We start from the raw sequence: 16,044 nt of genomic DNA on the forward strand, positions 1-16,044 counted from the left end.
TGTTCATTACTAAATGACTTTTACAGGAATATTGTTATTATACTATTCAACAGGTTGATCATAATAATGTGTATTAAACCCACAACCTAGCACTGAGGACAGAGGGACTTTATTTAAATTAGTACTTAATGGAAACGATACATAATGATACATAAGAGCCATGTCATACATTCAGCCTAGGAATAGTAGCATTGTGCATTATTAAAAATATACAGATCAATTGCTCGAATCCCATTGTTGCAAAGTAAAACTCTAATAAAACTCTAGTCTGACATCAACAGAGAAGACTTAGTGTATGTACTACAAATACAGCATTAGGTATTCGAGTGGACCGTGCACCTTGTGAACCATCAGAGGCTTATGACGCAACATATCTTCCAGTTGCTATTAGACAAGTTATAATTCTCGACCATTTTTCGGAACTGGTTTCTTGGGTCCGTGAGTAAATGCCAAATGAGATGATAGTCCTTAAGTAAGTTCCTGGCGATCCCATGTCACGCTCTTGCCCATCAGCCGGTGAATGCTGAGACGGAACTCGATGAGAGCGATGTATTTTTTAAGTGCTCCGAATGTACTTCTAACAAGCGTGCGATTCACTTCGTGAGTAAACCGCAGCTGCAGCTGATTCAAACAGTCGAGCCAACATTCTACATCACAATATGCGTTTTGTAGTTAGTCGAGTTACCTTTTGTGTGGCGTATGCACGGGTCGTTAGCGTCCAGCTCCCAGCTTAGAGAGTCCTGTATTGACACAGACGTCAATACATCTCGATGTCATGCAACACACAAAGTCTGTCGCATACAGGTGGGTTAACACACATGTACGATGTGTGCGATGGCGCGCCCGTTTACAATGGGACACGACGATGATCATTGTTAACCAAACTCTTGTTTCTCACGACAGGTGGTAGCGTTGTCTCCTGCACTTGGTCTTCGTGCACAGAGGGTGTTGTAATGTGCTCGTCATAGTCGCGATCGTTGTCACTCGAATCCGTTGTTCTCACGACAGGTGGTAGCGTTGTCTCCTGCATGTTGTCTTCGCGTGCGGCAAGCGTTGTGCTGTGCTCGTTATAATGGTTGTCTTCGTACAAAGGGGGTGTTGAATACTCCTTCGCGAGTAGTCTAGGAGGTGGTGTGATGGAACGTATCTCAGAGGCGTTATGTGAGCGTACCACCATGGCCTGAGCAACTGCGACTACTGAGAGTACACCCAGTACAGACAGCGAGATCAATTTTTTTTCTTGGGTGTTGTACGTGTGGGTACAGCCGCTTTAATGGCAGTGAGAGCAAGTGGGCAAATGTATTTATAGGTCACTAGCAGAAACTAAGGCACGTGGTCAGAGTGTAATCGTAACCACCTAAAGTAGCTCTTGTCATAATTTAATATACATAGAAATCAGAAACGGGTATGTCAGGATAGACATCGCGAGTGATAATGCGGCCAGTATCTGTGTGCGCTTGAGAGCACCTTGTTGTTCTACTGTGGTGCCCACGCCGCCGGGTCTGTAAATGTCATCGACCTTCTTTATATACGCATACGCTAAAGACCGTATATTCTCTATGGATTTGAACACGTCCTTTGTTTCGCGTAACGCTTGAGCTGTCTCGAGCGTGATGTTGTGAGTGTACACCAGTGTTTCGCGTGCACCGAGGTCCGAAAAGGCGTGCGCTACAACTATTAACCTTGGTTTGGGAGTGTGGCGAAACGCTCGCTCCGCTGTAATGGGCAGATGCAATGTTATCACCTGGTACGTTTCGTTAGTCGGGTCGTAACACACCGGTCCGTCACACGGACCGTCACATTGTATGGGGCTTATACTATTCAACAGGTTGATCATAATAATGTGTATTAAACCCACAACCTAGCACTGAGGACAGAGGGACTTTATTTAAATTAGTACTTAATGGAAACGATGCATAATGATACATAAGAGCCATGTCATACATTCAGCCTAGGAATAGTAGCATTGTGCACTATTAAAAATATACACATCAATTGCTCGAATCCCATTGTTGCAAAGTAAAACTCTAATAAAACTCTAGTCTGACATCAACAGAGAAGACTTAGTGTATGTACTACAAATACAGCATTAGGATTTCGAGTGGACCGTGCACCTGGTGAACCATCAGAGGCTTATGACGCAACATATCTTCCAGTTCTGACTGAGCGCCTCCAGGAGAGAGGCCCAAGCAAGACCCGCCCCGAGGAGCGTCTTGCCACATGTCACTACTCGGTCTAACTGAGCGCCTCCAGGAGAGAGGTCCAAGCAAGACACGCCCCGAGGTGCGTCTTGCCACATGTCACTACTCGGTCTGACTGAGCGCCTCCAGGAGGGAGGTCCAAGCAAGACGCGCCCCGAGGAGCGTCTTGCCACATGTCACTACTCGGTCTGACTGAGCGCCTCCAGGAGAGAGGCCCAAGCAAGACGTGCCCCGAGGAGCGTCTTGCCACATGTCAACAATGGGTCTGACTGAGGGCCTCCAGGAGAGAAGCCCAAGCAAGACGCGCCCCGAGGAGCGTCTTGCCACATGTCAACACTGGGTCTGACTGAGGGCCCCCAGGAGAGAGGCCCAAATAAGACGCGCCCCGAGGAGTGTTTTGCCACATGTCAACACTGGGTCTGACTGAGGGCCTCCAGGAGAGAAGCCCAAGCAAGATGCGCCCCGAGGAGCGTCTTGCCACATGTCAGCACTCGGTCTGACTGAGCGCCTCCAGGAAGGAGGCCCAAGCAAGACGCGCCCCGAGGAGCGTCTTGCCACATGTCAACACTGGGTCTGACTGAGCGCCTCCAGGAGAGAGGCCCAAGCAAGACGCGCCCCGAGGAGCGTCTTGCCACATGTGAACACTGGGTCTGACTGATTGCCTCCATGAGAGAAGCCCCAGCAAGACGCGCCCCGAGGAGCGTCTTGCCACATGTCAACACTGGGTCTGACTGAGCGCCTTCAGGAGAGAGGCCCGAGGAGCGTCTTGCCACATGTCACCTCTGGGTCTGACTGAGCGCCTCCAGGAGAGAGGCGCAAGCAAGAAACGCCCGAGGAGCGTCTTGACACATGTCAACACTGGGTCTGACTGAGTGCCTCCATGAGAGAAGGCCCAGCAAGACGCGCCTCGAGGAGCTTCTTGCCACATGTCACTACTCGGTCTGACTGAGCGCCTCCAGGAGAGAGGCCCAAGCAAGACGTGCCCCGAGGAGCGTCTTGCCACATGTCAACAATGGGTCTGACTGAGGGCCTCCAGGAGAGAAGCCCAAGCAAGAAGCGCCCCGAGGAGCGTCTTGTCACATGTCAACACTGGGTCTGACTGAGCGCCTCCAGGAGAGAGTCCCAAGCAAGACACGCCCCGAGGAGCGTCTTGACACATGTCAACACTGGGTCTGACTGAGGGCCTCCATGAGAGAGGCCCAAGCAATACGCGCCCCGAGGAGCGTCTTGCCACATGTCAACAATGGGTCTGACTGAGGGCCTCCAGGAGAGAAGCCAAAGCAAGACGCGCCCCGAGGAGCTTCTTTCCAGATGTCAAAAATGGGTCTTACTGTTGGCCTCCATGAGAGAAGCCCAAGCAAGACGCGCCCCGAGGAGTGTCTTGCCACATGTCAACACTGTGTCTGACTGAGCGCCTCCAGGAGAGAGGCCCAAGCAAGACGCGCCCCGAGGAGCGTCTTGCCACGTGTCAACACTGGGTCTGACTTAGCGCCTCCAGGAGAGAGGCCCAAGCAAGATGCGCCCCGAGGAGCGTCTTGCCAAGTGTCACCACTGGGTCTGACTGAGCTCCTCCAGGAGAGAGGCCCAAGCAAGACGCGCCCAGAGGAGCGTCTTGCCACGTGTCACCACTGGGTCTGATTGAGCACCTCCAGGAGAGAGGCCCCAGCAAGACGCGCCCCGAGGAGCGTCTTGCCTTATGTCGGCACTCGGTCTGACTGAGCGCTTCCAGGAGAGAGGCCCAAGCAAGACGCGCCCCGAGGAGCGTCTTGCCACATGTCACTACTCGGTCTAACTGAGCGCCTCCAGGAGAGAGGTCCAAGCAAGACGCGCCCCGAGGAGCGTCTTGCCAAATGTCACTACTCGGTCTGACTGAGCGCCTCCAGGAGGGAGGTCCAAGCAAGACGCGCCCCGAGGAGCGTCTTGCCACATGTCACTACTCGGTCTGACTGAGCGCCTCCAGGAGAGAGGCCCAAGCAAGACGTGCCCCGAGGAGCGTCTTGCCACATGTCAACAATGGGTCTGACTGAGGGCCTCCAGGAGAGAAGCCCAAGCAAGATGCGCCCAGAGGAGCATCTTGCCACATGTCAACACTGGGTCTGACTGAGCGCCTCCAGGAGAGAGGCCCAAGCAAGACGCGCCCCGAGGAGCGTCTTGCCACATGTCACTACTCGGTCTGACTGAGCGCCTCCAGGAGAGAGGCCCAAGCAAGACGCATCTTGCTTGGGCTTCTCTCCTGGAGGCCCTCAGTCAGACCCATTGTTGACATGTGGCAAGACGCTCCTCGGGGCACGTCTTGCTTGGGCCTCTCTCCTGGAGGCGCTCAGTCAGACCGAGTAGTGACATGTTGCAAGACGCTCCTCGGGGCGCGTCTTGCTTGGACCTCCCTCCTGGAGGCGCTCAGTCAGACCGAGTAGTGACATTTGGCAAGACGCTCCTCGGGGCGCGTCTTGCTTGGACCTCTCTCCTGGAGGCACTCAGTTAGACCGAGTAGTGACATGTGGCAAGACGCTCCTCGGGGCGCGTCTTGCTTGGGCCTCTCTCCTGGAAGCGCTCAGTCAGACCGAGTGCTGACATAAGGCAAGACGCTCCTCGGGGCGCGTCTTGCTGGGGCCTCTCTCCTGGAGGTGCTCAATCAGACCCAGTGGTGACACGTGGCAAGACGCTCCTCTGGGCGCGTCTTGCTTGGGCCTCTCTCCTGGAGGAGCTCAGTCAGACCCAGTGGTGACACGTGGCAAGACGCTCCTCGGGGCGCATCTTGCTTGGGCCTCTCTCCTGGAGGCGCTGTCAGACCCAGTGTTGACACGTGGCAAGACGCTCCTCGGGGCGAGTCTTGCTTGGGCCTCTCTCCTGGAGGCGCTCAGTCAGACACAGTGTTGACATGTGGCAAGACACTCCTCGGGGCGCGTCTTGCCTGGGCTTCTCTCATGGAGGCCCACAGTAAGACCCATTGTTGACATGTGGAAAGAAGCTCCTCGGGGCGCGTCTTGCTTTGGCTTCTCTCCTGGAGGCCCTCAGTCAGACCCATTGTTGACATGTGGCAAGACGCTCCTCGGGGCGCGTATTGCTTGGGCCTCTCTCCTGGATGCCCTCTGTCAGACCCAGTGTTGACATGTGGCAAGACTCTCCTCGGGGCGCGTCTTGCTTGGGCTTCTCTCATGGAGGCCCTCAGTCAGACCCAGTGTTGACATGTGTCAAGACGCTTCTCGGGCCGTGTCTTGCTTGGGCCTCTCTCCTGGAAGCGCTCAGTCAGACCCAGTGTTGACATGTGGCAAGACGCTCCTCGGGGCGCTTCTTGCTTGGGCTTCTCTCCTGGAGGCCCTCAGTCAGACCCATTGTTGACATGTGGCAAGACGCTCCTCGGGGCACGTCTTGCTTGGGCCTCTCTCCTGGAGGCGCTCAGTCAGACCGAGTAGTGACATGTGGCAAGATGCTCCTCGGGGCGCATCTTGCTGGGGCTTCTCTCATGGAGGCACTCAGTCAGACCCAGTGTTGACATGTGGCAAGACGCTCCTCGGGGCGCGTGTTGCTTGGACCTCTCTCCTGGAGGCGCTCAGTCAGACCGAGTAGTGACATGTTGCAAGACGCTCCTCGGGGCGCGTCTTGCTGGGGCCTCTCTCCTGGAGGCGCTCAGTCAGACCCAGTGTTGACATGTGTCAAGACGCTCCTCGGGCGTTTCTTGCTTGCGCCTCTCTCCTGGAGGCGCTCAGTCAGACCCAGAGGTGACATGTGGCAATACGCTCCTCGGGCCTCTCTCCTGGAGGCGCTCAGTCAGACCCAGTGTTGACATGTGGCAAGACGCTCCTCGGGGCGCGTCTTGCTTGGGCCTCTCTCCTGGAGGCGCTCAGTCAGACCGAGTGCTGACATGTTGCAAGACGCTCCTCCGGGCGCGTCTTGCTTGGGCCTCTCTCCTGGAGGCGCTCAGTCAGACCCAGTGTTCACATGTGGCAAGACGCTCCTCGGGGCGCGTCTTGCTTGGGCCTCTCTCCTGGAGGCGCTCAGTCAGACCCAGTGTTGACATGTGGCAAGACGCTCCTCGGGGCGCGTCTTGCTTGGGCCTCTCTCCTGGAGGCGCTCAGTCAGACCGAGTGCTGACATGTGGCAAGACGCTCCTCGGGGCACATCTTGCTTGGGCTTCTCTCCTGGAGGCCCTCAGTCAGACCCAGTGTTGACATGTGGCAAGACGCTCCTCGGGGCGCGTCTTGCTTGGGCTTCTCTCCTGGAGGCCCTCAGTCAGACCCATTGTTGACATTTGGCAAGACGCTCCTCGGGGCACGTCTTGCTTGGGCCTCTCTCCTGGAGGTGCTCAGTCAGACCGAGTAGTGACATGTGGCAAGACGCTCCTCGGGGCGCGTCTTGCTTGGACCTCCCTCCTGGAGGCGCTCAGTCAGACCGAGTAGTGACATGTGGCAAGACGCTCCTCGGGGCGTGTCTTGCTTGGACCTCTCTCCTGGAGGCGCTCAGTTAGACCGAGTAGTGACATGTGGCAAGACGCTCCTCGGGGCGGGTCTTGCTTGGGCCTCTCTCCTGGAGGCGCTCAGTCAGAACTGGAAGATATGTTGCGTCATAAGCCTCTGATGGTTCACCAGGTGCACGGTCCACTCGAAATCCTAATGCTGTATTTGTAGTACATACACTAAGTCTTCTCTGTTGATGTCAGACTAGAGTTTTATTAGAGTTTTACTTTGCAACAATGGGATTCGAGCAATTGATGTGTATATTTTTAATAGTGCACAATGCTACTATTCCTAGGCTGAATGTATGACATGGCTCTTATGTATCATTATGTATCGTTTCTATTAAGTACTAATTTAAATAAAGTCCCTCTGTCCTCAGTGCTAGGTTGTGGTTTTAATACACATTATTATGATCAACCTGTTGAATAGTAGAAGCCCCATACAATGTGACGGTCCGTGTGACGGACCGGTGTGTTACGACCCGACTAACGAAACGTACCAGGTTATAACATTGCATCTGCCCATTACAGCGGAGCAAGCGTTTCGCCACACTCCCAAACCAAGGTTAATAGTTGTAGCGCACGCCCTTTCGGACCTCGGTGCACGCGAAACACTGGTGTACACTCACAACATCACGCTCGAGACAGCTCAAGCGTTACGCGAAACAAAGGACGTGTTCAAATCCATAGAGAATATACGGTCTTTAGCGTATGCGTATATAAAGAAGGTCGATGACATTTACAGACCCGGCGGCGTGGGCACCACAGTAGAACAACAAGGTGCTCTCAAGCGCACACAGATAGGGGCCGCATTATCACTCGCGATGTCTATCCTGACATACCCGTTTCTGATTTCTATGTATATTAAATTATGACAAGAGCTACTTTAGGTGGTTACGATTACACTCTGACCACGTGCCTTAGTTTCTGCTAGTGACCTATAAATACATTTGCCCACTTGCTCTCACTGCCATTAAAGCGGCTGTACCCACACGTACAACACCCAAGAAAAAAAATTTATCTCGCTGTCTGTACTGGGTGTACTCTCAGTAGTCGCAGTTGCTCAGGCCATGGTGGTACGCTCACATAACGCCTCTGAGATACGTTCCATCACACCACCTCCTAGACTACTCGCGAAGGAGTATTCAACACCCCCTTTGTACGAAGACAACCATTATAACGAGCACAGCACAACGCTTGCCGCACGCGAAGACAACATGCAGGAGACAACGCTACCACCTGTCGTGAGAAAAACGGATTCGAGTGACAACGATCGCGACTATGACGAGCACATTACAACACCCTCTGTGCACGAAGACCAGGTGCAGGAGACAACGCTACCACCTGTCGTGAGAAACAAGAGTTTGGTTAACAATGATCATCGTCGTGTCCCATTGTAAACGGGCGCGCCATCGCACACATCGTACATGTGTGTTAACCCACCTGTATGCGACAGACTTTGTGTGTTGCATGACATCGAGATGTATTGACGTCTGTGTCAATACAGGACTCTCTATAAGCCAGGAGCTGGACGCTAACGACCCGTGCATGCGCCACACAAAAGGTATCGTACATGTGTTAACCCACCTGTATGTGACAGACTTTGTGTGTTGCATGACATCGAGATGTATTGACGTCTGTGTCAATACAGGACTCTCTAAGCTGGGAGCTGGACGCTAACGACCCGTGCATGCGCCACACAAAAGGTAACTTGACTAACTACAAAACGCATATTGTGATGTAGAAAGTTGGCTCGACTGTTTGAATCAGCTGCAGCTGCGGTTTACTCACGAAGTGAATCGCACGCTTGTTAGAAGTACATTCGGAGCACTTAAAAAATACATCGCTCTCATCAAGTTCCGTCTCAGCATTCACCGGCTGATGGGCAAGAGCGTGACATGGGATCGCCAGGAACTTACTTAAGGACTATCATCTCATTTGGCATTTACTCACGGACCCAAGAAACCAGTTCCGAAAAATGGTCGAGAATTATAACTTGTCTAATAGCAACTGGAAGATATGTTGCGTCATAAGCCTCTGATGGTTCACAAGGTGCACGGTCCACTCGAAATCCTAATGCTGTATTTGTAGTACATACACTAAGTCTTCTCTGTTGATGTCAGACTAGAGTTTTATTAGAGTTTTACTTTGCGACAATGGGATTCGAGCAATTGATCTGTATATTTTTAATAATGCACAATGCTACTATTCCTAGGCTGAATGTATGACATGGCTCTTATGTATCATTATGTATCGTTTCCATTAAGTACTAATTTAAATAAAGTCCCTCTGTCCTCAGTGCTAGGTTGTGGGTTTAATACCCATTATTATGATCAACCTGTTGAATAGTATAATAACAATATTCCTGTAAAAGTCATTTAGTAATGAACAACCTCAGTTCTGTGAAAGCACATCATGTCTCTGATGTGTACACTGCAGACCTGACCGGGGTTTGCACGCAAGGGCCTGTGTGTGTGTGTGTGTGTGTGTGTGTGTGTGTGTGTGTGTGTGTGTGTGTGTGTGTGTGTGTGTGTGTGTGTGTGTGTGAAACAAATAAAGATAAATATAGCTAGTGCGGCCACGAGCGGTCGTGCAGGGTAGAGGCTGCGCGAAAACGCCTCTAAAACAAGCGCGTGCCCACGCCCGATCCGTGGAAGCACTTAGAACTAGCAAACGTACTAGCAGAAATCAACGATCGCACACGGGTCATTGAGTGTGTACAGGGTTCGTCTGCGTGTGTGGCATTGGGCAATCTAGCGGCAACCGAGTGGCCTGAAGGCGGAACCGGCCAACCCGTCGCCCTCACCATCGTTGTGCTTCGAGATGAACTATTGCTAAAGATGATCGTCCTCTTCAACCACGGCGCTACCAGAGTTACCACGACATGCGCCTTAAAAGCGTTCTCGTTTGGGTCAGCGCCACCAGAATTGAATCGGCAAGTCAGCGGATATTAAACAACTCGTAACGAAGACCCTCTCCGCGACCTCGCGGCCAGTGTGCGCAGTGTACAGCAAATGACAAACGATGTTGCGAGCGATATATCGGAAAAACTTTGCACTGACGCGACAGTCGCCACTGCAGGTTGTGCGAGTCTCACGCAAAGTGCCATATCAAACGTGCACAAGCTAGTGACAAGCAACTTCACCAGATCCGTAGATTCTGCATACGCTCGGATAGGAATGAAAGTATCGAGAGATAACACCGACACAAGTTGCGCGACGGCGCTGGCTGCAGTCGCTACAACACTGGATTTATTAATCAACGTAATTGTGATCGTAATGGCGTTTCGAGTGTGCACCAGAAACTACAACCAGTACTACAGAAAACTGGCATGAGGGTCGCGGTCTAACGTTATGTTGGTGTCTCGCATCGACCGTCGACGGCCGTTTGCCAGCGGCTGAAAATGGCAGTTGACGAAATGGAAACGCCGACCGTCGATAGTGCACTCTCGCAAGTTCCAACCGCACCATCTCAGGAGACAGACCACAGAGTCATATTAGCGGAGGGTAGATAGAAAATGCGCAAACCGCCGCAACCGCCCATATACATACTATACGAGTTCAACATAGAGTGGAGTAAGAAGTTACTACCGATTGTATTTCCAACGTGCAAGCAGCTGGTGTTTGACGCTTTACTTGAGTATCACAGAGGTTGCGATGTCCTGTGTTCTACGAGCGCATGGAAACAAGTGAACAAACTTCTACGGACCGTACTGTTGGGGTATGAGCGAGCTGTAAAATCAATACACGCTAGACATGCGGACTTTGCCCCGTTACTGGACACGCATATCGCCACAACAAAACCGGGTAAAGTGTTCGGGGCGTCACCGCGCTCGACTATACACGTCTTGGCCTACCACGAGTACATGAGCCCACAGATCCTAAGCGAGGTAGAAGCCGTTGTGTCTACCCAACGCAAATTCAGCACAGCCGTGCGCGCTAAGACAAGTCCCTCTAGACTGCTGGAAATTTTGGAAACGTGGAAGGCTGGCATGTACGCGATTTCTACACATCTCAACGGTATGATCGCGATACTCTCGGCCGCACAACAACTAATGGTCATGTGTTCAGAAGGTCTGATCAGGTCTGACATGACCGGTTGTCAATCGACGTCGAGCGTGCACTCACACACGGATATCCTGGCGTACAGTAAAGCGACGTCGACCTCTAAGCTCACGTTGATCGCCGATGTTTCGAAGGGCAATCGAGTGTGTTGGCTGACGAAAGCTATGGTGACCGACGGTCGCGTCGACTACAATGTGCCTCATTGCGACTGGAGAGGCGTATGTGATCCTTTGCAAATCGATAACACCACCGCGGTCGAGTGCGAAGTCACGGTCGGCGGCGTGTTGTCCTTACTGTGGCCCATACAATGTGACGGTCCGTGTGACGGACCGGTGTGTTACGACCCGACTAACGAAACGTACCAGGTGATAACATTGCATCCGCCCATTACAGCGGAGCGAGCGTTTCGCCACACTCCCAAACCAAGGTTAATAGTTGTAGCGCACGCCCTTTCGGACCTCGGTGCACGTGAAACACTGGCGTACACTCACAACATCACGCTCGACACAGCTCAAGCGTTACGCGAAACAAAGGACGTGTTCAAATCCATAGAGAATATACGGTCTTTAGCGTATGCGTATATAAAGGAGGTCGATGACATTTACATACCTGGCGGCGTGGGCACCACAGTAGAACAACAAGGTGCTCTCAAGCGCACACAGATACTGGCCGCATTATCACTCGCGATGTCTATCCTGACATGCCCGTTTCTGATTTCTATGTATATTAAATTATGACAAGAGTTACGGTGGTTACGATTACACTCTGACCACGTGCCTTAGTTTCTGCTAGTGACCTATAAATACATTTGCCCACTTGCTCTCACTGCCATTAAAGCGGCTGTACCCACACGTACAACACCCAAGAAAAAAAAAGATCTCGCTGTCTGTACTGGGTGTACTCTCAGTAGTCGCAGTTGCTCAGGCCATGGTGGTACGCTCACATAACGCCTCTGAGAACCGTCCCATCACACCACCTCCTACACTACTCGCGAAGGAGTATTCAACACCCCCTTTGTACGAAGACAACCATTATAACGAGCACAGCACAACGCTTGCCGCACGTGAAGACAACATGCAGGAGACAACGCTACCACCTGTCGTGAGAACAACGGATTCGAGTGACAACGATCGCGACTATGACGAGCACATTACAGCACCCTCTGTGCACGAAGACCAGGTGCAGGAGACAACGCTACCACCTGTCGTGAGAAACAAGAGTTTGGTTAACAATGATCATCGTCGTGTCCCATTGTAAACTGAGCGTGCCATCGCACACATCGTACATGTGTGTTAACCCACCTGTATGCGACAGACTTTGTGTGTTGCATGACATCGAGATGTATTGACGTCTGTGTCAATACAGGACTCTCTATAAGCCGGGAGCTGGACGCTAACGACCCGTGCATGCGCCACACAAAAGGTATCGTACATGTGCTAACCCACCTGTATGCGACAGACTTTGTGTGTTGCATGACATCGAGATGTATTGACGTCTGTGTCAATACAGGACTCTCTAAGCTGGGAGCTGGACGCTAACAACCCGTGCATGCGCCACACAAAAAGGTATCGTACATGTGTTAACCCACCTGTATGCGACAGACTTTGTGTGTTGCATGACATCGAGATGAATTGACGTCTGTGACAATACAGGACTCTCTAAGCTGGGAGCTGGACGATAACGACCCGTGCATGCGCCACACAAAAGGTAACTCGACTAACTACAAAACGCATATTGTGATGTAGAAAGTTGGCTCGACTGTTTGAATCAGCTGCAGCTGCGGTTTACTCACAAAGTGAATCGCACGCTTGTTAGAAGTACATTCGGAGCACTTAAAAAATACATTGCTCTCATCGAGTTCCGTCTCAGCGTTCACCGGCTGATGGGCAAGAGCGTGACATGGGATCGCCAGGAACTTACTTAAGGACTATCATCTCATTTGGCATTTACTCACGGACCCAAGAAACCAGTTCCGAAAAATGGTCGAGAATTATAACTTGTCTAATAGCAACTGGAAGATATGTTGCGTCATAAGCCTCTGATGGTTCACAAGGTGCACGGTCCACTCGAAATCCTAATGCTGTATTTGTAGTACATACACTAAGTCTTCTCTGTTGATGTCGGACTAGAGTTTTATTAGAGTTTTACTTTGCAACAATGGGATTCGAGCAATTGATGTGTATATTTTTAATAGTGCACAATGCTACTATTCCTAGGCTGAATGTACGACATGGCTCTTATGTATCATTATGTATCGTTTCCATTAAGTACTAATGGCATTTACTCACGGACCCAAGAAACCAGTTCCGAAAAATGGTCGAGAATTATAACTTGTCTAATAGCAACTGGAAGATATGTTGCGTCATAAGCCTCTGATGGTTCACAAGGTGCACGGTCCACTCTAAATCCTAATGCTGTATTTGTAGTACATACACTAAGTCTTCTCTGTTGATGTCAGACTAGAGTTTTATTAGAGTTTTACTTTGCAACAATGGGATTCGAGCAATTGATGTGTATATTTTTAATAGTGCACAATGCTACTATTCCTAGGCTGAATGTGTGACATGGCTCTTATGTATCATTATGTATCGTTTCCATTAAGTACTAATTTAAATAAAGTCCCTCTGTCCTCAGTGCTAGGTTGTGGGTTTAAGTGGCAAGACGCTCCTCGGGGCGCATATTGCTTGGGCCTCTCTCCTGGATGCCCTCTGTCAGACCAAGTGGTGACATGTGGCAAGACGCTCCTCGGGGCGCGTCTTGCTTGGGCCTCTCTCATGGAGGCCCTCTGTCAGACCCAGTGTTGACATGTGTCAAGACGCTCCTCGGGGGGCGTCTTGCTTTGGCCTCTCTCCTGGAAGCACTCAGTCAGACCGAGTGCTGACATGTGGCAAGAAGCTCCTCGGGGCGCGTCTTGCTTGGGCCTCTCTCCAGAAGGCCCTCAATCAGACCCAGTGTTGACACGTGGCAAGACGCTCCTCGGGGCGCGTCTTGCTTGGGCCTCTCTCCTGGAGGCGCTCAGTCAGACTGAGTAGTGACATGTGGCCTGACGCTCCTCGGGGCGCGTGTTGCTTGGGCCTCTCTCCTGGAGGCGCTCAGTCAGACCAAGTGGTGACATGTGGCAAGACAATCCTCGGGGCGCATCTTGCTTGGGCCTCTCTCCTGGAGGCCCTCTGTCAGACCCAGTGTTGACATGTGGCAAGAAACTCCTCGGGGCGCGTCTTGCTTGGGCCTCTCTCATGGAGGCCCTCTGTCAGACCCAGTGTTGACATGTGTCAAGACGCTCCTCGGGGCGCGTCTTGCTTTGGCCTCTCTCCTGGAGGCGCTCAGTCAGACCGAGTGCTGACAGGTGGCAAGAAGCTCCTCGGGGCGCATCTTGCTTGGGCTTCTCTCCTGGAGGCCCTCAGTAAGACCCATTGTTGACATGTGGCAAGACGCTCCTCGGGGCGCGTCTTGCTTGGGCCTCTCTCCTGGAGGCGCTCAGTCAGACTGAGTAGTGACATGTGGCCTGACGCTCCTCGGGGCGCGTGTTGCTTGGGCCTCTCTCCTGGAGGGGCTCAGTCAGACCAAGTGGTGACATGTGGCAAGACACTCCTCGGGGCGCGTCTTGCTTGGGCCTCTCTCCTGGAGGCCCTCTGTCATACCCAGTGTTGACATGTGTCAAGACGCTCCTCGGGGCGCGTCTTGCTTGGGCTTCTCTCCTGGAGGCCCTCAGTCAGACCTATTGTTGGCATGTGGCAAGACGCACCTCGGGGCGCGTCTTGCTTGGGCCTCTCTCCTGGAGGCGCTCAGTCAGACCGAGTGCTGACATGTGGCAAGACGCTCCTCGGGCCGCGTGTTGCTTGGGCTTCTCTCCTGGAGGCCCTCAGTCAGACCCATTGTTGACATGTGGCAAGACGCTCCTCGGGGCGCGTCTTGCTTGGGCCTCTCTCCTGGAGGCGCTCAGTCAGACCGAGTGCTGACATGTGGCAAGACGCTCCTCGGGGCGCGTCTTGCTTGGGCCTCTCTCCTGGAGGCGCTCAGTCAGACTGAGTAGTGACATGTGGCCTGACGATCCTCGGGGCACGTCTTGCTTGGGCCTCTCTCGTGGAGGCCCTCTGTCAGACCCATTGTTGACATGTGGCAAGACGCTCCTCGGGGCGCGTCTTGCTTGGGCTTCTCTCCTGGAGGCGCTCAGACAGACCCAGTGTTGACATGTGACAAGATGCTCCTCGGGGCGCGTCTTGCTTGGGCCTCTCTCCTGGAGGCGCTCAGTCAGAACCAGAGGTGACATGTGGCAAGACGCTCCTCGGGGCGCGTCTTGATTGGTCCTCTCTCCTGGAGGCCCTCTGTCAGACCCAGTGTTGACATGTGGCAAGACGCTCCTTCGGGCGCATCTTGCTTGGGCCTCTCTCCTGGAGGCCCTCAGTCAGACCCATTGTTGACATGTGGCAAGACGCTCCTCGGGGCGCATCTTGCTTGGGCCTCTCTCCTGGAGGCGCTCAGTCAGACCCAGTGTTGACATGTGGCAAGACGCTCCTCGGGGCGCGTCTTGCTTGGGCCTCTCTCCTGGAGGCGCTCAGTCAGACCCAGTGTTGACATGTGGCAAGACGCTCCTCGGGGCGCGTCTTGCTTGGGCCTCTCTCCTGGAGGCGCTCATTCAGACCCAGTGGTGACATGTGGCAAGACGCTCCTCGGGGCGCGTATTGCTTGGGCCTCTCTCCTGAATGCCCTCTGTCAGACCGAGTGTTGACATGTGGCAAGACTCTCCTCGGGGCGCGTCTTGCTTGGGCTTCTCTCATGGAGGCCCTCAGTCCGACCCAGTGTTGACATATGTCAAGACGCTCCTCGGGGCGTGTCTTGCTTGGGTCTCTCTCCTGGAGGCGCTCAGTCAGACCCAGTGTTGACATGTGGCAAGACGCTCCTCTGGGCGCATCTTGCTTGGGCTTCTCTCCTGGAGGCCCTCAGTCAGACCCATTGTTGACATGTGGCAAGACGCTCCTCGGGGCACGTCTTGCTTGGCTCTCTCTCCTGGAGGCGCTCAGTCAGACCGAGTAGTGACATGTGGCAAGACGCTCCTCGGGGCGCGTCTTGCTTGGACCTCCCTCCTGGAGGCGCTCAGTCAGACCGAGTAGTGACATTATGCAAGACGCTCCTCGGGGCGCGTCTTGCTTGGACCTCTCTCCTGGAGGCGCTCAGTTAGACCGAGTGCTGACATAAGGCAAGACGCTCCTCGGGGCGCGTCTTGCTGGGACCTCTCTCCTGGAGGTGCTCAATCAGACCCAGTGGTGACACGTGGCAAGACGCTCCTCTGGGCGCGTCTTGCTTGGGCCTCTCTCCTGGAGGAGCT

Source organism: Nothobranchius furzeri, chromosome 4 (assembly GCF_043380555.1).
Source record: "Nothobranchius furzeri strain GRZ-AD chromosome 4, NfurGRZ-RIMD1, whole genome shotgun sequence".
NCBI classification, from domain to species: Eukaryota; Metazoa; Chordata; class Actinopteri; order Cyprinodontiformes; family Nothobranchiidae; genus Nothobranchius; species Nothobranchius furzeri.